The following is a 14982-nucleotide window of genomic DNA, read 5'->3' as shown; positions in this document are numbered from 1 at the left end:
AAATCAGATTCTCGAGCCCTCCTCAGGAATTGTTTAGTGACTTTCTCGGATTAATTATATGAAGTCTGTATCTTTTTTCATATGAAATTTCTGCTTAGTTAGCTCAGTATCCAGGTAGTGATTGAACAGAGATTTCCTCAGATATCTTGAACCAGCTTTTGCTTGATGACTCTATGTGTATATTGGGATATGGTTTCAATGATTTGTCAGGCAGTTTATACCTCTCATTGCCTTCACTTCTTGACTGGGCAAAGTCTAAAGGTCTGCCAGCAGTGAGACATTAGGGCTTTCTCAGGTCTTTCCTGGGCATATACATAGCATGCACATGGCCTTATAGATTGCCAGGAGTATTTCAAATATTTTCATGTCTCCTTATGGACAGCTTATTCTCCAGTTTTTCCTTTAAAATTTTTTTAGTCAGCCTATGTTTTAGCCGCAACTGTTAACAACACCTCTGGCAGCTTCAATGTTAAACAATTGCCACTGATTGTTTTTGATAGATACCCTGTAGCTAGGGCTATTTGCGAAGGTTGAGTTCTGATTCAGGTCAAATAAAACAAGCTCTGAGATAGTAAATTTTATTGGGTGGCCAGACAAGTCAAATAGTGACGATTCTCTGGGATTGTGGCTTTGGGGGAACTCCAAACCCATTCTCCCTGCTCCAGTAGCTGCTAGTCAGCTTGTTTTCACAGCTACTGTAGTTGTGAGGCTGCTGGCTTTTAATAATACTTTGAAGGTGGAAAGGGGTGTATTGGATTAGAGAAAGTTAAAACGCCCCTAACCTCATTGTTCTTACTGAGATTCAGCCATTTTTCTTGACAAAACACTGCTCAGATTATTGAAACCCTCTGTTTAATTTCAACAGTGTGAAGAAGTTGATTTTAACAGTTTTTCCTAGACTTCTCATTGCCTTTATGGAGAAACAGACTTTTGGAGGTCCTTAATGTCATTCTGGAAGTCGGAAAGCTCTACAGCTTTCTTTTCTTTTGTGTTAGCATGGTATATCATTTTACATTCTTTTACTTTTATTCTATTTGTGTCTTTATTTTAAAGTCAGTTCCTGAAGGTTGTATGTATTAGATATTGCTTGTTTATCCAATTTGACAATCTTTGTTTTTCATTTGGGATGTTAAAAATATTTAATTTTAAACTGTTTATTTATATTGTTAGATTTAAAGCTATTTACTTGCTATTTTCTTTCTATTTGTTTCATCTATTCATTATTCTCTTTTTTGGCCTTCTTTTGGATTGACTATTTTTTATGATTTCATTTTATCTTTCATTGCCTATTGGCTCTAGTGCTTTGAGTTTCTGTTTTGTTTTCAGTGGTTGCTTATGGCCTATAGTATACACCTTTAATTTATAACAGTCTACTCTGAAGTAACATTATATTATTTCACAAATAGTATAAAAACCCACAGTTGCATACTCCTCTCATTTCTCCACTCCTGGTCTTTGTCCTATTGCTATCAAATAATTTATTTCTGCACACGTCATAAATTCCATATTACATTTGTTATTTTTGCTTTAATAGTCAATTGTCTTTTAAAGAAATTTTAAAAACAATTTTTAAAGTTCTTTTATATTCACCCACATATTTATCATTTCCTGTGCTCTTCATTTTTTGGTGTAGATTCAGATTTCCACTTGATAATATTTTCCTTCTTCCTGGAGACTTCCTTTAACATTCTTGTAGTTCAGTTGTGCTGGTATAATTTTTTTCCCCAGCTTTTGTATGCTGAAAATGTCTTTATTTGGCCATTGTTTTTGAAATTTTTTCTCTAGGTATAGAATTCTAGATTGACAGTTTTTTTTCTTCCAGTACTTTAAAGCTATTGTTTCACTCTCTTTTGACTTGCATTGTTTCAGACAATAAATCTGTTGTTACTATTATTTTTCTTTCTGTACATAAGCTGTCTTTTTTTAATCTGTCAGATTTTAAGATTTTCTCTTAAATCTTATCAATAATTCTAAGTAATTTGATTATGATGTACTTTTGTTCCTGTTTCTTGGGCTTAGGATTTGTTGAGATTCTTAGATTTATAGTTTTCATCAATTTAGAAAATTTTTTATTCATTATTTTATTTATTTATTTTTTTTGGCCTTGCCACACAGCTTGTTTCCTGACATTGATCTTAGTTCCTTGACCAGGGATTGAACCCGGGCCCCAGCAGTGAAAGCACCAAGTTTTGACCACTGGAACACCAGGGAATTCCCTCATTAGTCTTTCAAATATTTCTTCTGACTGCCCCTCTCTCCTTTAGGGACTCTAATTATACGCATATTGGGCTACTTGAAGTTGTCCCACATCTCACTGATGTTCTGTTTATTTTTTTCAGTGTTCTTTTTCTTTCTGTATGTTTCCTTCTGTATAGTTTCCATTGTTATATCTTCAGGTTTTCTAATAATTTTTCTGTAGTGTCTAATCTGCTATTAATCCTGTTGTGGATTGAATTGTGTCCCCTCAAAGTTAATATGTTGAAGCCCTAACCCCCAATGTTACTTTATTTGGAGATAGGACCTTTAAGAAAGTGACTAAGGTTAAAAACTATTAAAAACTATTAAAAACTATTACAATAGGGCCCTAATCTAAGAGGACTAGTGTCCTTATAAGAAGAGTTAGATATACCAGGAGTACATGCACTCAGAGAAAGGGCCATGTGAGGACACAGTGAGAAGGTGGCTATGTGCAACTGGTAGGAGAGTCCTTAGCAGAAGCCAGCTCTGCTGGCACCTCCGTCTTGGACTTCAGTCTCCAGAACTGTGAGAAAATAAACTTCTGAAGTTTAAGCCATCTAGTCCATGGCATTCTGTTATGGCAGCCCTAGCAGACAAATACAAATGCCATCCAGTCTATCTTCATCCCTAAAAATTCTATATGAACTTTTTAAAGTGTCTTCCATGTCTTTCAACATTCTCTTAATTTCCCATTACTTTTTGAAATTATGGAATATATAACTATCATTTGTGTCATTTCTGGGTCTGTTTCCTTTGATTGATTTTTCTCCTCATTATGGCTTGTATTTTCCTACTTATTTGCATGTCTGATAATTTTTTATTTGATGACAGACACTATGAATTTTACATTATTGGATGCTGATTTTTGGGGGGTAGTCTTTAAATATTGTTGTGTTTATTCTGAGATGCTGTTAAGTTACTTGGAAATAGTTTCGTTCTTTCAGGGATTGCTTTTAGCTTTGTTAGGTAAAATCAGAGATGTCTGTATCCTAGAGTTAAATTGGCCCCACTACTGAGGCAGAGTGGTTGTTCCACTCTGATTGTTGGGAATTGAACTATTTTTAACCCTGTATATTTACTGGGAATTATTCTGCTGCTTCTACCCAGTTGTTCTTTCACTGGTTTATGGCTTTCTCACACCCATGTGTCGATCAGTATTTAACTGAAGACTAAAGGGAAGTCCTCTGTAGATTGCTGCAGCTCTCTCCTCTCCAATACTTTGCCCTGTGAATTAAAGATGCCTTGACTGTTCCAAATTCTCACCTATAGCTCCTCAACTCAAGGAAACCCTGGGCTCTGTTTCTCTTCACTTCTTTGAGGTCTAGAAACTATTTCCAGTTATAATTCATTTTTCCCCTCTTCTCCCAGGGACCACTCATTTGCATTGCCTGTAGTCTGCTTTTTGGAAAACCATTATTTCTTATCATTTGTCTGTGTTTTTTTTGTCATTTAAGGCAGGAGGGTAAATTTAGTCCTTGTTATAATTCTATGTTCAGAAGTGAAAGTCTCCCTAAAAGTTTTTATGTACTTGGTCCTTCCAGCTGAACAGGTACAAATAGCTTAATATCATTAATGTGTGACTAATGTGATGACCTTGAGATGTCAACATCATCAAAATTTCTTTGGATATATTATATTATATTATATAATCAGAGGGAAAGAAATTGAACTTTAGCAAATCTGTGAAGGTAAGCTCTTTTAGGTCAAAGTGAATAGCATCTGGTGATCCTTGTAAACTGATATAGATTTTTTAAAAAAATCCTTTGCAAGGGACTTCCCTGGTGGTCCAGTTGCTAAGACTCCACAATCCCAAAGCAGGGTCCCAGGTTCGATCCCTTGTCAGGGAACTAGTTCCTACGTGCCACAACTGAGTTCGCATGCCACAATTAAGACCCAACTCAACCAAATAAATAAATAAATATTTTAAAAAAGTCCTTTGCAAGATCAATAAGTGCATAAAAACTATTTTGATTTTGTCTAAGCAATATACCATGCCTGGAACAATAGCAGTAATTGAAATACACATCTGATAAATTTTATGACCCACAATCATTCTCCAGGATCACAAGCTAAACAGATGAGTTGAATGGGGATATTTTAAATTTTATTTTATTTTTGGCTAAGTTGCGTCTTTGTTGCTGTGCATGGGATTTCTCTAGTTGAGGCGAGCAGGGGCTACTCTTTGTTGCAGTGCACGGGCTTCTCATTGCAGTGGCTTCTCTTGTTGTAGAGCATGGACTCTAGGTGTGCGGGCTCAGTAGTTGTGGCTCATGGGCTTAGTTACTCCGCAGTATGTATGATCTTCCCGGTCCAGGGATCAAACCTGTGTCCCCTGCATTGGCAGGTGGATTCTTAACGACTGCTCCACCAGAGAAGTCCCTGAATGGGGATATGTTAGATATCAACATCCTTGCACATACGAAGCTAGGAAGCATAGATCAACAAATACTATTGTGTGGACCACATTTTCTGATCATAATGAGATGAAATTAGAAATCAATAATAAGAAGATAATTTTTAAATGCATACATTTGAAAATTTAAAACACATCTCTTTCTATAGACTTATATGGAAAGATCCAGATATACAGTTGAAGTAAATCATTCAAGATACTGAGTATTTTTTAATACATAATACCATTTGTGTAAAATAAGAAAATATATATTTGTATGTATACATAAGAACTATTTGGAACTATATCCCCCCAAATTTAACAGTGAGTACTTGTACTAAGGGAGTATATAAAACCATGTGTATGGGATCAGTAGTAGGATGGAAACTTCTCATAGAATACCATTTCACATTTTTCATTTTTGATTTCTATGACTATTGACTAACCAAAAATTAGGTGCTTAAAATTATTTATAAAACATATTTTAATAATTCATGAGGCAAAGAAGAAAATATAATGGGGAATTAAAATATATTTAGAACTGAATGACAATAAAATCTGTACATTTCAAAATTTGTAAGAAGTGGCTGAAACAGTACCAAAAGGAACATTAATACTCTTAAGTACATATATTAGAACAGAAGATAGATTGAGGTTAAAGTGGAAAGAATCTCCTTCAAAAAATTAGAAAATAATAATAGTGCAAATTCAAGGAAACATTTTATTTTTATTGTATTTCTGACTATATAATGGAGAGTTAATCCAAACAACTGTACTATTTCAATTAAAATTCTGAGTGAAATATTATTTTAAAAGCCTTTTAAATGTGCTGCTGGGCTGGCATGAAAGAAATCTCCAAATTCCCACTATGAGTTGCAAGAGGAATTCTAGAAGTTCAGTGCCTTAACATGCACTCTGAGGTTTTCTGACCAACCCTGAGGCCTTGACTTGCTTTTTTTTTTTTTTTTTTGGTGCAGCTTGTAGGATCTCAGTTCCCCCACCAGGGATTGAACTCGGGGCATGGCAATGAAAGCTCAGAATCCTAAACACTAGGCCACCAGGGAACTCCCCCTTGACTTCCATTTTAATGGCTACATGGATCACAGGACCCCCTAAGTAGGTAATTTAATACCTACTTAGTTAGGACCCAAAGGAGAGAATCCCCAGTGTAAAAGTAAACATAAATCAAACCCTGTTGTAAAGAAATCAGGTGACAAGGAAACATACCTGGCTTGACCTTAGTGCTGGAAAGAAGGAGGAGAAAATCTCCCTGGATAATTTACAAGAATAAGCCATCTGTGGTAGCCAGCATCTAAGATGGCCCCAGTGATCTCTGCCTTCTGACATTCACACTCTTGTATGTAGTCACCTCCTACATTGAACAGACTTACTTACTTAGGTGATAGAAGATTGCAGAAATGACCGTGTGTGATTTCTGAGACTAGATCACATAAAATATTGAGGCTTCTACTTTCTTTTCAGTTCCTTAAAGAACTACATAATGAAATAATGAAATATTTGTTTTCTTCTAGAGTTTAAATTCTTGCCTCAGTTATACCTGCTCACTTAATCTTCTAGATCCACCAGTTCTGCTTATGTTTCCAAGAGGTCCACACATGTGGACTTCAACCAGTGCTAAAGTTAAAGCTTCAGGATGCAGCAATAATGTACACCCTGAGGCCACCTGAGGCCTATGCAGTGGCTTAGCCACTTTCTAGGGTTTGTGTTGTCTTTCTAGGGACCACATCTTTGCGTAAGGCCCAAAGTGTGCAGCTTTGCTTTGTAGAAGTATAAGCTACAAAGTCCTGACATAAGCTGTAGTCATCTGTCAAGGTCAAAATATGAGGTGGGGGCTTCCCTGGTGGCGCAGTAGTTGAGAATCTGCCTGCCAATGCAGGGGACACGGGTTCGAGCCCTGGTCTGGGAAGATCCCACATGCCGCGGAGCAACTAGGCCCATGAGCCACAATTGCTGAGCCTGCGCGTCTGGAGCCTGTGCTCCGCAACAAGAGAGGCCGCGATGGTGAGAGGCCCGCGCACCGCGATGAAGAGTGGCCCCCGCTTGCCACAACTAGAGAAAGCCCTCGCACAGAAACGAAGACCCAACACAGCCATAAATAAATAAATAAAATTAAAAAAAAAAATATGAGGTGGCTTAAGACTTAAAGCCTCTTACAGAAGTTAAAAGCTATCTACACAACTGTGAAAACCCACCTGGCATAATACAACCTCTTAACTTGCTAAAGTTAAAACATGTTCAATATACCCTAAAGTGTGAAGCTCAAAGATACACACTTTACCTCACCAAAAGCCTCTTTGTGTATATATTTTGCCATCCAGAATTTAACTCCCTATTTATTTACTGATAGTTACAGCCCAGCATTTCAGATGTTGGGGTCTTTGAGGTTACACCTCCCAAATGTGGGCCTCCTCACTATAGAGGAAGGCCTGCCCCTGTATCTTACAGCATGGAAGAGAACAACTGGAAGACTGTACTCTCCACAAGCAAGTCAGCTTCCTAGATGAAGACATTAAACTACTTATGCCCATTTTCTCAAACTCATCGCTCAGGTAGTCCCCACTCTTCCCTGGGAGGAGGAGTGGGGGCTACCTGAATCTTAAGTGCACATTTAAAAAATATTCTAGGTGGCAAATAGGAAATAAACATAATGCACTTTTGTCTAGTGAAGTACTGTTATCAAGTTCAAGCTCATATTGCTCGCCACACGACAGGCCAATAAATCAAAAAGTAAGAATAGTGACTTTATTTGCAAAGCCAGCAGACTGAGAAGATAACGGACTAGCATTCCACACAACCATCTTACCCGAGTTAGAATTCAGGATTCTTTTATACTAAAAGGGGAGGGGGTGTGGTTGGTTGTTGCAGACTTCTTGGTGCTGGCCAGACCCCAGAGGGGATGTGATAATCCTTTGTTCTTGCAGGTGTCCACGTTTGTCTGGTCACTATGTTCCTATAAATCTCCAACAAGACAAATTATTTTCTGCTCTGCAACTTTTTATCTCCATATGAATGAAGAAGTGTTATGGCTTTAAAGATCAAGCCTGGGAGGGAGAGCCTTGAGAAAGGGCTATAGGCAACATTCTTTTACAGATGTGCAGAGCCAGCATGACTAAGCATAGGCAACAGAGCACAAAGGTAAGAGCTAAAGGAATAGATCCAATATGGAGTCAGGTTTGTTCTTCTCCGTTAGAGTATGATGGTTGTCTCAACAAAAAGCATTTGTGGGATTGAGTCACAAGCTGAACTAGCCACTTTTTTCATGTATCACCATTTACTTGAAAGAATGACTTACAAACCATTGTTATGGAGACTTGGATACCGGAAGACACTTTCTTGAAAACGAAAAAAGTAAGCCTATTGACAGTATTTGTTACCAATGAAAAACTTTGAGATTTCTGAAAATTAAAATATTAGAAAAGTTGTGTCCGCTGCTCTGAGCTCAGATCCTTAATACTTACAGCCTTTTCTGATGATATCAGTGCTAAAGCAAATGAAAGTGATTTTTTTCTATATTGTTTAATGAAATATGTTAACATTTGGAAGATACGCATAACTCAGTGAACCAATAATTTCCAAATAACCAAATGCATGATGTTACAAAATTATGCACAGTTAAAAATTCCATTCAATGTGAAAAATAGGTCAATAGATTCTAATTTAGCAGAGTATGAATGATTCATTGAAATGGTTTTAGGTTCCACAATGCAACTAACCTTTTATTGAATTTTGGTATAGTATCAAAGAAGAATATATAGAATTATCTGAAAAGATTATTAAAATACTTCTCCATTTTCCATACTTTCATATTGGCATGAGGCTAGATTTTCTTCATATGTTCCAACCACGACAACATATCACAACAGATTGAATGCAGAAACATATGAGCTATCTTCTATTAAGCCAGACATTAAACAGATTTGCAAAACAGTATTTTATATCCAAACAAATGAACTTTCCTGGGTGAAGACAACAAAAAATATTTTCAGATATGCAAGGGCTCAATAAATAGAATACTTGCTTCCCCTTCTTAAAAGAAATTACTTGAAGATTTACTTCTGCCATTCAAGGTATGAGTAATTATGACTAAGAATGGAGAAATTGGGTGATAAAAGGATGGTTTTGTGATTTATAAATTGTCTCCAAATTACTTGTACTATGGTTGGAAGAGGAGCCGTACCTTAAAAAGAGGAAGGAATGTTGGACAGACAAAAACTAGGAGTCAACACATCACCATGTCAAAGTCCCTCTGTTTAGAATGTTTATCTCCCTCTGTGCTCATCTTAATCCTATCTATATTTCAAGACAAAGCTCAGATCCCACATAGAATCATATAATCTTGGTACTGGAAAGGAGCAGGAGAGAGGAAAATAATTTATATTGAGATCTATTATTATGCACCTATCTGCATATTTAAAATTCATTCACATTTAATCCCTATAGAAAACCAGAAGAATAGGTTTTGTTATCCCCATTTTATAGACAAGGAAATCAAAGTTCAAAGAAGTTAAACCACTTGCCCATTGTCATCTTACTAGCTAGAGGTATGATGAGGACTCAAACCTTGATCTTTTTTACTTTGAAGTCCATGCCCTTTGTGGTTCACTATACTACCTTAAAGGTTGTTTAATATAAATAAGCCTGACCTATCTGTTGCTTAAATTCTCCTGAGACATCCTCATGAATGCTTAGCAGCCCAATTCCCTCCAGGGACAAAGAATTCCACACATTTTAGTGCAGCCCAATATATCTATTGACTGCATTAGTTTCTCTCAATATTAAGCTGACATAGTTCTTCTGAAACCCTTAACCATAAATCCTAATAATGCCCTTTGGGGTTATGCATAATGAACTAGTACTGAGAGACTGTTATTGGGATATCTATTCTTTTCTTCTTAACAAGGGAATGGAACTTTACCTCAGCACTGAGGTAGATGTACCTTGAAGCCAATGAAGCTGAAGCTCGAAGCTTCACTTGCCTGAGCCCCTGTGAGTGCTGGCAGCTGCTGGGAGCTGTGAAGTGCTCTAAATGGAGAGGGGAACATTGCAATTAGGAAGCAGGTCTGGCAAATTGGCTAAAGAGATCTCAGAAGAAAGGGACCTGAAACCCCAAAGCTCCAGTAATGGGTTATGATTTCTTTTCTCATACTTAAGAAATATCTACTTTTGTACCTAATTTTGCACTATAAAATTTGTATTATATTCCTTAAAGAGGGCTCCAAAATTGTATTCAGTCCCACAAATTCTGAACTGATTCAATCCATAACAGTCCTGTTAAAATATATTTTCAATACTGTATTTATATCCTGGTACTTACATGAGAGAAATTAATTCTTATTTCATTTAACCCATTGTTATTTTGGATCTTCATCACAGTAGCCAGACCAATATCATGATACAGGATGTTTAATTTTTATTCTGCCATGTGCATACATGACCACCATGACCACCACCCTATTACCTCCTCCAGAGTAAGCTGGTCCAGGGGGTGAGGTGTGACCCAGGCGAGGCTAGTAATTTCTTGCCCACGATTTTCAAACTGTGTCTGTTAAGAGAGACAGTCTCTTCATTTACCTGCATTTAAAGCTGTGTAGCATAGGATCACCTGGCATTTGTGTCTCTTTACAATTTTTCTCATTACTTCCATACGGAGGACACCAGTAGGCATTAAGAGAACATGAGGAAAAGAGGAGAAAGGATAAAAGCTATAGACGTCTGCCTTTTCAGTTGTTCCATGACCCTAGATGCATTTCTGCCCTTCTTGTAGTTTGGTTCATCAGTTATTCCTTGATCAAGAAATTATACCAATATCCTTCTAATAAATTCCTGGCTTTCTCCAAGGTAGTTAAATAGGATTTCTGTCTCTTGCAACCAAGAGGCCTGCCTTTTAAACTCATTATACACTCTCGTAAGGCATATATAAAGAAAGCCAGGGAATTCCAATGTCAACAACTTGCCTATGACTGTATCTTCTGAGCTCCTAGGTCCATAGATCCAATTACCTAACTGACAGGATATCACAAAGTCACCTCAAACTCACTTTCACCTCTCCTTTCAAACCTCTGCCTCCAGGGTTCCCCATCACAGTAAATAACATCACTACTCACACTCAGGTGCTCAAGTCACAAAGTTGGATGAGGTCCATGCCTTATAAAACCTAATATGCCCTGGGCCCTGCTTACCTCTTTAGTTTAACCATATACTGTTCCTCCCTCCATTCTCTACCCTCCAGCTACATTTGTTTATCTAAAATTAATGAGGTAACATCTCCCCAGTGTTCCGCCACCTTCCCCATTTTGCTTAGAACTTTCCTATGCCAAACCTTACCTCCTATGCAAGGTACTTAAAATGAAGGGCTATGGAAGTCCCTGGCACCACAGGCTCCCTCCGCCTTCCTTAGGTCTCTCAGAAGTAAGAGCGTCCTAATCCTCACACATCTAGGAGTTTGAAACAAATGGTGTAAAAACAGAAAAATCTATAGAGGTCATAGTTTTGTAGTGACATGAGTCAAGGGCCATACTGACTTAGTTTTACGTGGATTGACTTAGTTAGGGCCCAATCCCACTTAACAAATTAACAATTGGACCTCTGCTGCCACCCTGGTAAGAAAATTGATCCTGCATGTCCCTAGCTTTCTCATCCTGCTCTCTTCTTAATCAAAATCTCTCACAGAAGCATCTGATTAGTGCCTGTATTCATGCCTGTGCCATAGCTGCAAGGGACACTGAGACAGTGAGGGACTGGCTTCTCCTTTGGGGAGGTAGGACTCATAATGGCAGAAAACCCCCACAAGGGAAGGATGATCATAAGATGCTGGGCGACCTCAAAGCATAAGTGTCCACTCCTCATTGCTTAACCCAGTCAGCTCATGACATTCATCTGACCATGGAGATTGCTTTATGATAAGCATCTGACCCATTTCAGGCCAAGGAGACACGGGGGAGGTTTGTGGGGTTATTGTAAAAGAAGATCTCTCATTCTTAAGCTCTACTTGAAGCTAGCCCTCCCTCTTTCAGGACAGTGTGGTTTAGGGACATGAGGCCTGGAGCTACTGCAGCAATTTTGTAACCACCAGAAAAGCTATGCCAAAGATAAAGCTAGCACAGTAGGAGTGGAGATATGGGAAGATAATGAGAAACTGAATTTCACTGATCCTGAAGCCTGAGCATTATACCTCTGGCTCTTACTATTAATTACATGAACCAATTTGTCATTTAAGCCAGCTTGAAGTTTTATTTGTCTAAAAAAACACACATCTGACAAAGGACTTGTATCCATAATATATAAACAACTCTCAAAACTCAGTAATAAAACAAACAAGCCAATTAAGAAAAAGGGCAAAAGATTTGAAGAGATACTTCACCAGAGAAGATATATAGATGGTAAACAAGCACAAGAAAAGATGATCAACAACATTAGTTATTAGGAGTAAATTAAAACCACAATGAGAAACTACTACACATCTATTAGAATGGCTAAAATTAAAAATCTGACAGTACCAAGTGCTGACAAAGATATATAGCAACTGGAACCTTCACACATGCTGGTGGGAATAGAAAATGGAACAGTCACTTTGGGAAACAGTTTGACAGCTTCTTTCTTTCCTTTTTTTTTTTTTTTTTGCTTATTAAAGACTTTATATTTTAGAGCAGTTTTAGGTTCACAGCTACTTTTCAAGTTAAACATACAGTTTCCATATGACTCATCAGTCCCACTCCTATGTAGTTAACCCAGAGAAATGAAAACTTATGTTCACACAAAAACTTGTACATAAATGTTCATGGTGGCTTTATTCATTGTCACAAAAAGCTGGAAACAACCCAAATGTCCTTCAACTGGTGAAAGGATAATGAAACTATGATACATTCATGGAACGAAACACTACTCAGCAATAAAAAGGAACAGATTACTGACACATGCAACAACATGGATGGATCTCCAAGGTATCATGGTAACTGAAAGAAGTCACATGCAAAAGGCTACATATGTGTAATTCCACTTATATTACATCTGGAAAAAACAAAACTATAGGGACAGAAAACAGATAAGTGGTTGCCAGGGGCTAAGGTTGGGGTGAGGTAGGGGAGATTGACTACAAAAGGGATTAGTGAGGAGGGGGGAAAAAAATTATTCTATATCTTGATTGCGGTGGTGTTTACATAACTGCATACATTTGTCAAAACTCACAGAACTGTACTCACAAAAATAGTGAATTTTATTATAGGTAAAATTTTTTAAGTGAATAATTTTTTTTTTAAGTTCTGCCTCTATAGTGGCTCTCAATCTTTTGGATAAAACAGAGTTCTAATCCTCAGGAAACTTTTAGTGCAACTGGTAAATGAAGGTGCCTGGTCTAAGCAGTCTAATATTAAGATACACACACCTAAACACATATCAAAGATAGAGAGACAAGCACAAATGCATGCAACTTCAAAAATTAATACATATAAATATTGAAATAAATATAACAAGGTAAAGTTAGTACGAGAAAGCTCCCTGGAAAGGATAAGCAGAAGTTATAATGATAAAACCTTGCAAGGATCTGAAAACACTTGGGAACGTATGAATATTTATAAAAATGCAGATTTCATAATTTTTTTGCAACCCCCTACATGGTCTAGCATAATACTGTGCATATTGCTGGTGTTTGGTAAATAATTTTTGTTTAGTCTTGTTTTTACATAAGACTCATAAATAAGAATTGTTCAAAGGAGTGTAAAATCAAGGGGAGTGTCCAGAAGACGATCCTATGTACCAGCTCCAGAGCTGGCTCAGATCCCCAAAACTTTTCCCCTTGTTATGAGCAAAGTTTAGGGTTGGCCACCTTGTAATACCTTGATTCAGGATAATTGAGGTCCAGCATGTTTTGCAGTCTGAGTAACTAGTATCAAACTTGTGCTCCCTGCTCTACACAAAGATGTAGGTTCTGATGGATATAAGAACACAAGCCCCCACCTGCCCATGTGGGCGTCCTTCCTGCAGCAGCTCCCTCTGCTCGCCTTCCTCTCTCCTGCTTGACTGCATGTCTCAGTGTTCTGCAGAACCCCCCCCTTGATGGTATCTTGTTTCCCAGATCTGCAAGGTCCTCCCAGCTGCAGATTGGTGATGTGACAATTAACCTTCAAAGTGACCTGATCTTAGGTCTGAGGCACATAGCAGCAACCACCTCCGGAAAGTCAGCACCTTGCGAGCCCACTAGGGCCACAAATCCGGTGCTGCTGTGATTTGCCAGAGTGGAAGAATACTGTTTAATTAACCGTCTTTACTCACCCCACCAGGGCCCTAAAAGGCCTTGACTTCTCCCCATCAAAACAGTCCCTTTCCCAACAAGCTATAGGCTAGACAGTGTAAAGAATTAATTTTATTCAAATAGATCCTGTAATTCCCTCTCCTTTAGGACACCTCCTAGCTGAACACCTCCCCTGGACACTGAACTCTCAACTTTTTTTGTCAAGCTTTTCTTCATTCTCAACTCTAAAATCTTATTCATGAAAACATCTTACTCCTATTTCACTATTATTTTGGTTTGGGTTCTCTGTTATTGCAGGTTGGAACTTCATAAGTATATCTATCTCAAATTTTAATGCCACAGAATGCAGGAACTGGCTCTGATCTTATATAGTGGAACCTAGCAGCACATGATTTTTAAAGTAATGAACACATAACGTAGATGCGAAAACAAAGTCTAGTGAAAAATATTCACATCTTCCCCTCTAGCAAATGCCTTCCTGCATATAAGGCAAGAGAAGGGGATTCCGTGAGTCACCATGAAGTTTAGGGACTGAAAGTAACCCGTTCTCTTCCAAAAGGTTTTCTGGGTATACGTTTTTAAAATGCAATAAGGCAAAAGGTTTGCTTTCATCTCTTTTCCCCATTTCACGTGTTCAGAACTACAAGAGGCCCAAACAAATAATTCATAAATAAGCCAGTTCACATGTACTTATATTTATTATACATTTTAGTTGTAAAATATTTTTCACATTCAATATAGACAGAATATAGACACTGTAACCTTACCCGCTGCCTCATACAGGCACAGCACACGCTCCCCTCCTTTCCTCATGGTGAGCAGGCGACGCCCAAGGCCTGCCTCCATTAACTCTTACTTTGCCCCAGTTCTCCCAATAGGGCTCAGATGCCCTGTAAGTTTCATCCTTCCGGTTGTGGTCAGACCTGGGAGAGCATTTCCCAAAGACAGGAAGTACCATAGAAACCTGGGGAAATGTCCCTACCCAACTCACAAAAGAGAAGTTTGGAAGAACCTACAGAGCAATTTGTGGGCCTTAAGTTTGTGCATCCTAAACAAAGGCGGCCACCCAGAGGATGTCTCCCCA

This window comes from Balaenoptera musculus, chromosome 1, assembly GCF_009873245.2.
Source record: "Balaenoptera musculus isolate JJ_BM4_2016_0621 chromosome 1, mBalMus1.pri.v3, whole genome shotgun sequence".
NCBI lineage: Eukaryota > Metazoa > Chordata > Mammalia > Artiodactyla > Balaenopteridae > Balaenoptera > Balaenoptera musculus.
Note: the sequence above shows the minus strand (reverse complement) of the source record.